The 10450-nt window shown below is 49.1% G+C and overlaps 1 long non-coding RNA gene across 1 annotated transcript; it reads left to right on the plus strand.

Annotated features, from left to right (window-relative positions):
* The first annotated feature begins 1293 nt into the window (after positions 1 to 1293).
* On the plus strand, positions 1294 to 1790 carry LOC119282587. Its single transcript, XR_005138796.1, has 2 exons — positions 1294 to 1437; positions 1530 to 1790. It is a non-coding gene; the product is annotated as an uncharacterized LOC119282587 (long non-coding RNA).
* Positions 1791 to 10450: the final 8660 nt, after the last annotated feature.

The raw sequence follows: 10450 nt of genomic DNA on the forward strand, positions 1-10450 counted from the left end.
CCAACTGGTTCCTGCATATTAACCAGTACAGCATACAGATTAAGTGCACACGATTCAAAGTTTATCCAAATTTGCTTTTTAAGGGCACATTTGTACTTTCTCCCAGAGCATACAATTTGTCATTTCGGCATGAACTGTTGCACGCATGAAAAAGAACGAACATGTATGATGTTAAAAAATCATTATCTTTTGAATTTTAAATGACCTTTTAAGGATATTTAATTAGGTATGCTAGCTAGGTGGAATTAAAAACAGGACAGGTTATAGTAGACTATAGGCTTATGGTTAGGCCAATGATATTTTTGTAAAATATTTCAATGAGAAGGTCCAAATATGATACTAGCTTCGTTTTTATTTTCCCCGCATACAATTTTGACTAAAGTCAAATTTAATAAAGTTTATCAAAAACAATATAAACATTTATAATTACAATCATTTATCAAAAACAATATAAACATTTATAATTACAATCATTTATCAAAAACAATATAAACATTTATCAAAAACAGCACTATAGAACGAAAGTACAATTTAAGAATATTGGAGATGTTTTTATGAAAAACGGTATAGGAATATAGTCTTTATAGTTCTTTACAAATGATGAGCACGTATTCTACAAGGATACGTGTGGCGAGGACTTAGGGCATGCAAGTGCCGGGCACACATGTCTTTGGTGCTCGCTTTTTATTATGGCTTCTGATTTTTTTAAGTTTAATATATTTTTAATGAAAATTTAAAATTAAATTTAAAATTAAAATTTAATGTATTTTTAATAGGTTTTGCTAATGTGTCATGTCAATGCTTACGTGTGGCCCCAACCAATCAGAAACGTGTTTAAGAGAGGCAAACCGGACTCTTTTGAGACATGGTAGTTTTTAGTAAAGTATTAGTGAGAAAATGATAGTTTTCGGCACAAATTTATAAAGTGATAGTTTGTAGGAACGTTTTCACGAAATGTGGTAGTTTTAGCCTTGCAAAAAGGCTCAGGATAAACACACGACTGTGTAAGGCTCCATGCTCCCCGAACGGTCAAGAAAAAGACGTGCATGTGGTGGGTGTGTCCAAACGCTGGCCTCCAACGACTTCTTGTGGAAATGGCCGTCGCCAGAGGCCAGAGCTTGCACGATCACAGCCAGGACTCGTGGACTTCTTGTGGAAATGGCTGCCTGGCGCATCTGGAACGGGCGATCGGATTCGCCGCTACATTTCTACGCTCCTGGATTGGTGCGCACACAGACAAACAAGTCACAGTCGACACAGCCACGAGCTCGCGTATAAATAGGAGAGGAGGTACAGCAGCTCCTTCCAGGGACAGAGCTCGAGCGCAGCTACGTACGCATCCCAGCATGGCTTTCACTTCCAGAGCCTTGGCCGCGTTCCTGTGCGTGCTCCTGGCCTCACTCATGTTCCTCGCGCAGCACGCGTTCGCCGCCAGAGGTATCATCAACTCTCTGCTTCTCAGTGTCGTTGTCCTCGTGTCTAAAATAGCTGTAATTCAATCTGCCTGTGCATGAACGTTGCTACCGCAGGTACTTTGAGCAACGAGACGCCATACGGGGTCACCTACAAGGCCCCGCCCGGTGGTTATGGGAGTTCTCCTCCATGATAGGCCGGAGATGATGATACTTGGAGCAGCGAAACACAAATACGTACGGCGGAGCATGAATAAATTTGCACTAGTTGCTGATATATAGCAAAGCATAGTGATGCACGGTTTTATGTTGTTATTGAGTTTCCCATCATATATATATACAAATAAACACCCTTGTGGCGGCTTGTGTGCTAGCTTACCTCGCGCGTCGTCTGAGTTTGGCCGTCGCCGAGTCTCTTCGGGTCGCATCAAAGTTATCAAGTCTCTGCATGAAGTAAGGTACAGTCATTATATAGCGGAAACTGGGCATTCCCTTAGGTGAATTACGAGCAGTTGGAACGGCAGTGGGATTGATAGAGACGTACGGCTCAGGATCAGTCTGATGGAAGAGAAATATCAGACGTCTGGTGTAAAGCGTTTTCCTTTAATGAACTCACGATAACAATGTATTTTCTTTAGAAACATCGATTACGACATATTGCACACACACATTTACAGTATCATACACATGCAATGTATTTCCTACGTTTTGATTAAGAACACATAGTACTACCTTTTCTTTTTTATGGTTCGGTCTTGCCTGGTTATAATTTTTTGACCGGTGGCGAGGTTGTGGTGGCTCCTGCATGGTCACGGCGGTGGGTTCGTGGGAGGTGTGCGGGCGAGCAGAGGTGTGGTGTGTGGGGGTGTGGTGTTGGGCGGTGCTTCGTGTGAAAGCTTGCCGAGCTCTGTGGCCGATAGCATCGGCGTCCACGGACGTCGTTTTTCCTCCTTGGAGGCAATGTCATGGAGTTCATCCCCTATGCACCCTCGGAACCAGTTCTTTGGGTGAAAGCCTCATGCCAGGTCAGGTCAAGCGACGACATCTGCATCACGACTTCCCTCGTTGTCATGGAGACCCATCGATCACGTTTGTGTTCTTCGTGTGCTAGACGCTCATGGCATTACGGTCGGCAGGTGGCCAGCTGGTAGGGTGATGGTGCGGCGTCAAGTTTGGTAGCAATGATGACGTCCAACGGTGCAAGGCCGATTTCATCCTAGCGTGCTCGATAGGTTTCTTCTTGGTCTCTCCATGTCGTCACGGAGTCAAAGGTGCCCCGGAGGTGCCTAGGTGGTGACAATGACAGGTGGCTGATCGTCTTCGAGGAAGTGTTGGTTGGCGCCAGCTCTGCACAATTCTTCTCTATTTTGATGGCTTTGTTAGTCGGGGTTGTCTTTTTTTAGGGGTTAGTCATAGTTGTGTGGGCGCCTGCATTCGTGGCCGACTGTTTGGCATGGGCTGGCATGGGCTCTGGCATTTGGTGACGAGGGCTTCGTTGGTGGAAGTCGATGGTAAAGTTTGACTAGCATGTTTATGGAGGAGTGATGACGATCACGCTTGGTGACAACCTCAACTTTGTGTTTCCTCACTGTGGCGATTTTGAATCTTTGTCGGGCTGGCCAGGTCGGCCGGTGTTGCCCTGTATGAATTGTTGTGCCGGTTTTAGTCTGATTTCCCGTTAATCAACCGGCAATGTTTTTTTAATGAATAGAGATCCTTAGGTGCCATTTTTTTTAAAAGACCGGGGAGAAATAGTGCATGGAAATCAAAGCATTCACGGCCTATATGCTTCTCATTTTAGCCCTGCAAAAAGGCTCAGGATAAGCACACATAACTGTGTAAGGCTTCACGCTCCCTGAACGGTCAAGAAAAAGACGTGCATGGTGGGTGTGTCCAAACGCTGGCCTCAAACGACTTCTTGTGGAAATTGCCGCGCCAGAGGCCAGAGCTTGCACAATCACAACCAGAGCCTTGGACTCGTGGACTTCTTGTGGAAATTGCCGCCTGGCGCATCTGGAACGGGCGATCGGATTTGCCGCTACATTTCTACGCTCCTGGATTGGTGCGCACACAGACAAACAAGTCGCAGTCGACACAGCCACGAGCTCGCGTATAAATAGGAGAGAGTAAGGGCATGTACAATGGTGCTATCTTAGGAGTGCCACGTAGGATAAATGATGAGGTGGAGGAGAGAGAACTCATATTTAAGATAAGACAAGAGATGATCTCTTAGCATAATATGTCTCACCACATTTTTAGAAATTGCTAGTTATTGAAGATAAGACTAAGAGATGACCCATTGTAGACATTTTTCTTTGTCATCTTTAAATTACATGCAAAACTTAAGATAAGGCAATCTTATCAACCATTGTACATGCCCTAACAGCAGCACCTTTCAGGGACAGAGCTCGAGGGCAGGTACGTACGCATCCCAGTATGGCTTTTTTTTGAAACGGAGGCAAAATAATTTCATCATCGATAAATTAAGAAGAAGAGAATTGCCCAACTAATTTACGGAAAATCGGGCAAAAACCGATACAAACAAACTCACTCAGCACGAAGCACCACGGCCACATAGATGGCCCGCCAAGTGCTCCCAACACCCAACAAGCACAACCCTCAACACTTCTACAATGCAACGGAACCTGTTGAGGATACAGACCTGGGCTAGGGTCATAGGCCTGACCTATACGTCCTACCCAAGGTCACTACCCCAGAAGATAAAAAGACCAAGAATCCACTCGACGACCGAATCACTCGACCGTCATCCCCCACCGTCACTCGACCATATGGGAGGTCACTCAACTATATCGAGTACCAGGAGTCGGAAGAGCACGCAACAGCCGGACATTCACTCCTTAGTCTTCATGAGTATTAAGAGTATTTAAGACTGCCGTTACCAGTAACGCCCTTACTTTATGTACATTAAGCCCCTTGTAATGGAGGTTGGCTGGGGTCCTGTTGCACTCTATATAAGCCACCCCCTCCTCTGGGACAAGGGTTCGCACCCCCTGTAATACTACATACATAATCCAATCGACCGCCTCCGGGCACCGAGACGTAGGGCTGTTACTTCCTCCGAGAAGGGCATGAACTCGTAAACCTCGTGTGTACATCTTCGCCATAGCTAAGATCTTGCCTCTCCGTACCTACCCCCCTTTCTACTGTCAGCCTTAGGACCACGACAGTTGGCGCCCACCATGGGGCCGGTGTCATAGCGACTTGTTGGTGAAGTTACAAGTTTTACCGATCATCATCATCATGGTTTCCGGCGGCGAATTGGTTGAGGGCCACGAGATCCGTCTCGGCGCGCTCGTTTTCGTCGCCGACGACTCTGTGTGGCTTCAAGAAGCTCCCCTGGACGCTGAGGCGCTCCCTGTCCGAGGGGCGACGCACTTCCGCGCGTGCGTTCGTGGCGTCCTTCTCCGGCAGCCGTCGACTCAGTATCAGTCGGCTCCGATGGTGTTTTCTCTCCCCGTTGTTCGCCGCCGCAAGAGGTCCGGTCAATCGTGGCTTCTGTGCTGGGTGAAACACGCGGTGGCTCGGCATTCGACCACCCATCAAGTCGCGAAAATCGAGCCCGACGAAACTCTCCACAGCCTGTTCGATCTGTCGACTGGCTCCGCGGAGACCGCATCCGAGTGCGATAGCAGCGATCCTACGGCCGAAGTCTTGATGGTCGATGGGCCTCACAGCCGAAGTCTTGATGGTCGATGGGCCTCACAGCCTGCCCGGTTTCCGCCGCGAGGGCGGCAGGGACGGGGGCGGCGATCCATCGCCCGTCCATGAGGAATACCGACCCGAGCCCCTCTCTTCGCAGCAGAGGGAAGAACTTCGTCGCCGCAACATGGATGCACTCCACATGCCCATCGTTGGAGAAACCCCTAAAGCTCAGGCCTTGGAGGAGGTGCGCCTAGCTAACTTGGCTGAGCGCACTCGACTGGATAACCTTCAGCGTGTTCTCGACGAGCGCGCCCAGGAGCGGATCCATGAGTCCAGTCGACGATAGCTTTTCCCGCCTCCACCTAAGGTATACTGCACTCCAATTCAGAATCTCACAGCTGCGGCCCGAATAGCAGAGTCGATCCAACCTTACCAGTCAGAAGCTGGCAGAGGGTTGATGCAGATCCGGGCCCTGCTCAGGGCAGCAGGAGAGCAGAATACAGCAGTATCTCAGTCGCAGAATAGGATTCACAGCAGATCCGTTGCAGCGGACACGGTTCACTTGGCTCACAGCTCAAGATCACCTCCGCGGAGTGAAGGCAGTGGGCAGTATGATCATCCAGTCGACCATGACAATCGTCGTCGGGGACCCACGCCTCCTCCGAGGAGTGCGTCGTATGTGCCTCGGCGGAACGATGATAGGCGCCGTCACAGTGGTGAGCGCAGGATTTCAGTCGACCCAAGGGAACCGGGCTTCGATGCGAGGTTTATCCTCGTTCAAGGCCTGGTCGACCGGAACAGAGTACACAGAGAAGACCCTGGCAGAGATCGTCCAAGTGGCAGCCGAGTGCATGTTTCTGGTCCCGAGTGTTTTAGCAGAGCCATCAGGGCAGCAGTGATACCTCCGAACTTCAGATTGGCGTCCGGGGTCAGTAAGTTCACCGGTGAATTCAAGCCTGAAACTTGGCTTGAAGATTACCGAGTGGCTGTGCAGATTGGAGGCGGTAACGATGAGATAGCGATGAAGCATCTCCCTCTTATGTTGGAAGGGTCGGCCCGAGGGTGGCTGACTCAGTTGACTCCGGGCAGTATTCACAGTTGGGAAGAGCTATCTCGAGTCTTCGTGAGAACTTCTAAGGGCACGTGCAAGCGACCAGCAGGATTGCCCGAATTGCAGCATTGTGCAGAAGCCGGATGAGACTTTGAGGGAGTTCTTCCAGAGATGGTCCACTTTGCGTCACACCGTCGAGAATGTTTTAGAGCATCAAGCTGTATGTGCTTTCAAGGAAGGCGTCAAATACAGGGAGTTGGTCTTGAAACTCGGTCGAACTGGGGATATGACTCCGACTCGAATGATGGAGATAGCCACCCGCTACGCTAACGAAGAAGAAGAGGATCGACTCCATAGCGGGAAGAGCAAACCAGTCGGCCAATAGGCCGGTGGAGGTAACTCCAGTCGGAAACAGAAGCGTAAGGCTGAGCCAGCGGCACCTCGAGAGATTGCGGCAGTGAATCAAGGAAAGTTTAAGGGGAAACCCTAAGGGGCCCTGGCCCCCTAAGAAGGTGAAGGATCAAGAAGGGAATGATGTGCTGGATTTGCCGTGCCACATCCACACGAAGAAGGATGAGGAAGGTAATCTGATTTACCCGAAGCATACCACTCGACAGTGTAGACTCCTAATCCAGCAGTTCCAAGATAAACAACCCAATGAGAAGGAGAAGGAGTCAGACCAAGGTGAAGATGAAGAGGAGGACGATTTATCCCAAAGTCAATTCCACTCTGATGATATTTGCTGACGTTGAAAGCAAGAGTCGATTGAAGGTCATCAATAGGGAGGTGAATATGATCGCTCCTACGGCGATGACCACCTACCTGAGATGGTCTCGGACAGCCATTACGTTCGACCAGTCTGACCATCCTGCTCGGGTGGCCACCCCTGGGAGGCAAGCACTGGTGGTCGACCGTACCCCGTGGTTGGAGGCACTCGACTGATCAAAGTACTGATGGACGGTGGCAGTGGTCTGAACATCCTCTACGCTGAGACCTTGAAGGGGATGGGCATTCCGATGTCCAAGCTTAGCGAGAGAAATATGAGTTTTCATGGCGTAATCCCTGGAAAGAAAGCCGAATCACTCGCCCATCATCATGGTTTTCGGTGACTCCAAGCATTACTGAAAGGAGAAGTTGACATTTGAGGTTGTGGATTTCCAGAGTGCCTATCATGCCATTCTGGGTAGGCCAGCCTATGCACGTTTTATGGCTGGACCATGATATGTGTACCTCAAACTGAAGATGCCTGGCCCCAAAGGTGTGATCACAGTTACTGGCAATCAGCAGAAGGCTGAGGAATGTTTCCAGAAAGGTTCCAAAATCGCCGACGCACAGATGGCAGCAGTCGAGTTCCAAGAATATCAAAAGAATGCAGATCCGAGTGATTTGCTTCGAGCCAAGAAGCCTGCCACAGATTCCGCATTCCAATCGACTGGTGAGACGAAGCCAGTTCATATTCACCCGATGGATCCCAATGCTGCACCGACTCATATATCAACGACGCTCGACAACAAATAGGAAGAAGCGCTCGTTCAGTTCCTCCGTGAGAACTGGGACATCTTTGCATGGAAACCTTCTGACATGCCAGGTGTACCCAGGGGACTGGCCGAGCACCGTTTGCGTGTCGACCCCAAAGTAAAGTCAGTCAAAGAGCACGTCAGGCGGTCCGGCGTGCAGAAGAGGAAAGCAATTGGCGAAGAAGTGGCTTGACTGTTGGCAGCAGAGTTCATCCGTGAAATCTACCACTCCGAGTGGTTAGCCAATGTAGTCATGGTTCCTAAGAAGGATGAGTCACTTCGTATGTGCATTGATTTCAAGCATATCAATCGGGCCTGCCCGAAAGATCACTTCCCTCTCCCTCGCATCGATCAGATTGTTGACTCGACTGCGAGGTGTGAGCGCTTGTCTTTCCTAGATGTGTATTCCGGATACCATCAGATCCGACTGTATGGTCCCGATGAAATAAAAACAGCCTTCATCACCCCATTTGGGTGCTTTTGCTATGTCACCATGCCTTTTGGTCTAAAAAATGCCGGAGCCACATTCATGAGAATGATTCAGCATTGCCTGCTCACTCAAATCAGTCGCAATGTGGAAGCTTACATGGATGACATTGTGGTCAAGTCTCGCAAAGGTTCTGACCTATTGACCGACCTTGCAGAAACATTTGCCAACCTGAGGAGGTACAATATCAAGCTTAATCCGTCAAAGTGCACAATCGGAGTTCCAGGAGGAAAGTTACTCGGTTTTCTCGTTTCTAAACGAAGGATCGACGCCAATCCAGAAAAGGTTGATACAATCCTCGGAATGAAATGCCCCGTGCGAGTGCACGACGTTCAGAAGCTGACTGGTTGTCTGGCCGCCCTGAGTCGATTCATTTCTCGTCTCGGTAAAAAGGCCTTGCCTCTTTACCGATTGATGAAGAAGTCTGATAAGTTCGAGTGGACTGATGAAGCTGATGCAGCGTTTGCGGAGCTCAGAACCCTGCTTTCCACCCAGCCGGTGCTCGCTGCGCCAATCAGCAAAGAGCCTTTACTGCTTTACATTGCAGCCACTGGACAAATTGTCAGCACAGTACTCACGGTCGAGCGAGAAGAAGAAGGAAAAGCTTACAAGGTTCAATGCCCAGTCTATTATCTCTCTGATGTTTTGACTCCATCAAAGCAACGATACCCACATTATCAGAAGCTTGTCTATGGAATATACATGACCATGAAGAAGGTTGCGCATTATTTCTCTGACCACTCCATTACAGTCGTCAGCGACGCGCCACTATCTGAAATTCTGAATAACAGAGACGCAACTGGTCGAGTGGCAAAATGGGCGATTGAACTCCTTCCATTAGATATCAAGTTCGAGGCAAAGAAGGCTATCAAGTCCCAAGCAATTGCAGATTTCCTTGCCAAGTGGATTGAGCAGCAAATGCCGACTCAAGTTCACTCGGAGCATTCGACTATGTTCTTTGATGGCTCCAAGATGCTGAATGGTTCAGGCGCTGGAGTAGTTTTGGTATCTCCCCGCGGAGACAGGCTTAGTTATGTTCTCCAGAATCATTTTGATTCCTCCAATAACGAAGCCGAATATGAAGCACATCTATACGGGTTGCGTATGGCCATTTCGCTCGGCGTCCGTCACCTTATGGTCTACGGCGACTCAGATTTGGTGGTTAACCAAGTGATGAAGGAATGGGATGTCAGGAGCCCAGCCATGACTGGTTATTGCAATGAAGTGAGAAAGCTGGAGAAGAGGTTTGAAGGTTTGGAGCTCCACCATATACCCCGACTGAAAAATCTAGCTGCAGATGAGTTGGCCAAGATAGGTTCAAAGAGAGAGGCCATTCCCCGAAACGTGTTGCTGAAACATATTCATTCACCTTCAGTTCAGGAAGATCCTTTTACCGAAGAGTCACCGCAGCCCAAGAGTTTCACAGATCCGACTGAAGTCGAAATCACAGCCGTGGTCGACTTAGTCATGGAGGTTTTGGTCATCACTCCTGACTGGACAGTGCCATACATTGCATACATTCTTAGGAAGGAACTCCTAGAGGATGAAGAAGAGGCTCGACAGATCGTCCGACGGTCTAAAGCCTTTACTGTGATAAAAGGACAGTTGTTCAGAGAAAGTGTAACTGGGGTCTGCCAAAAGTGCATCACGCCAGAAGAAGGGCGAATGATACTCAATCATATTCACTCGGGGACCTGTGGTCACCATGCGTCCTCTCGGTCCATCGTGGCCAAAGCATACTGAGCCGGGTTTTACTGGTCGCACGCCAACGAGATGGCAAAGAAAATAGTGGACAAGTGTGAAGGTTGTCAGTTTTATTCCAACATGTCCCACAAACTTGCATCAGCTCTGAAGACTATTCCACTTGTATGGCCTTTTGTCGTTTGGGGATTGGACATGGTTTGACCTTTGAGGACCGGCAGGAGCGGATTTACCCACGTACTGGTATAAGTCGACAAGTTTACCAAGTGGATCGAGGCCAAGCCTATTAAAAACCTTGAAGCAAGCACTGCTGTGAGCTTCATTAGAGAGTTGATATTCAGATACGGCGTACCGCACGGCATCATCACTGATAACGGATTGAACTTCGACTCTGATGAGTTCAGAGCCTTTTGTGCTTCCCAAGGCACGAAGGTCGGTTACGCTTCGGTCGCCCATTCCCAGTCGAATGGGCAGGCTGAGCAAAGCGAATGGATTGATTCTCAAAGGACTGAAGCCCCGGTTAATGCGTGACCTCAAGCACGCGACAGGGGCTTGGATCGATGAGCTCCCATCGGTGCATTGGGGGCTGAGGACAACCCCAAATCGGTCGACTGGACGG

Source organism: Triticum dicoccoides, chromosome 3B (genome assembly GCF_002162155.2).
Source record: "Triticum dicoccoides isolate Atlit2015 ecotype Zavitan chromosome 3B, WEW_v2.0, whole genome shotgun sequence".
Classification (NCBI taxonomy): Eukaryota; Viridiplantae; Streptophyta; class Magnoliopsida; order Poales; family Poaceae; genus Triticum; species Triticum dicoccoides.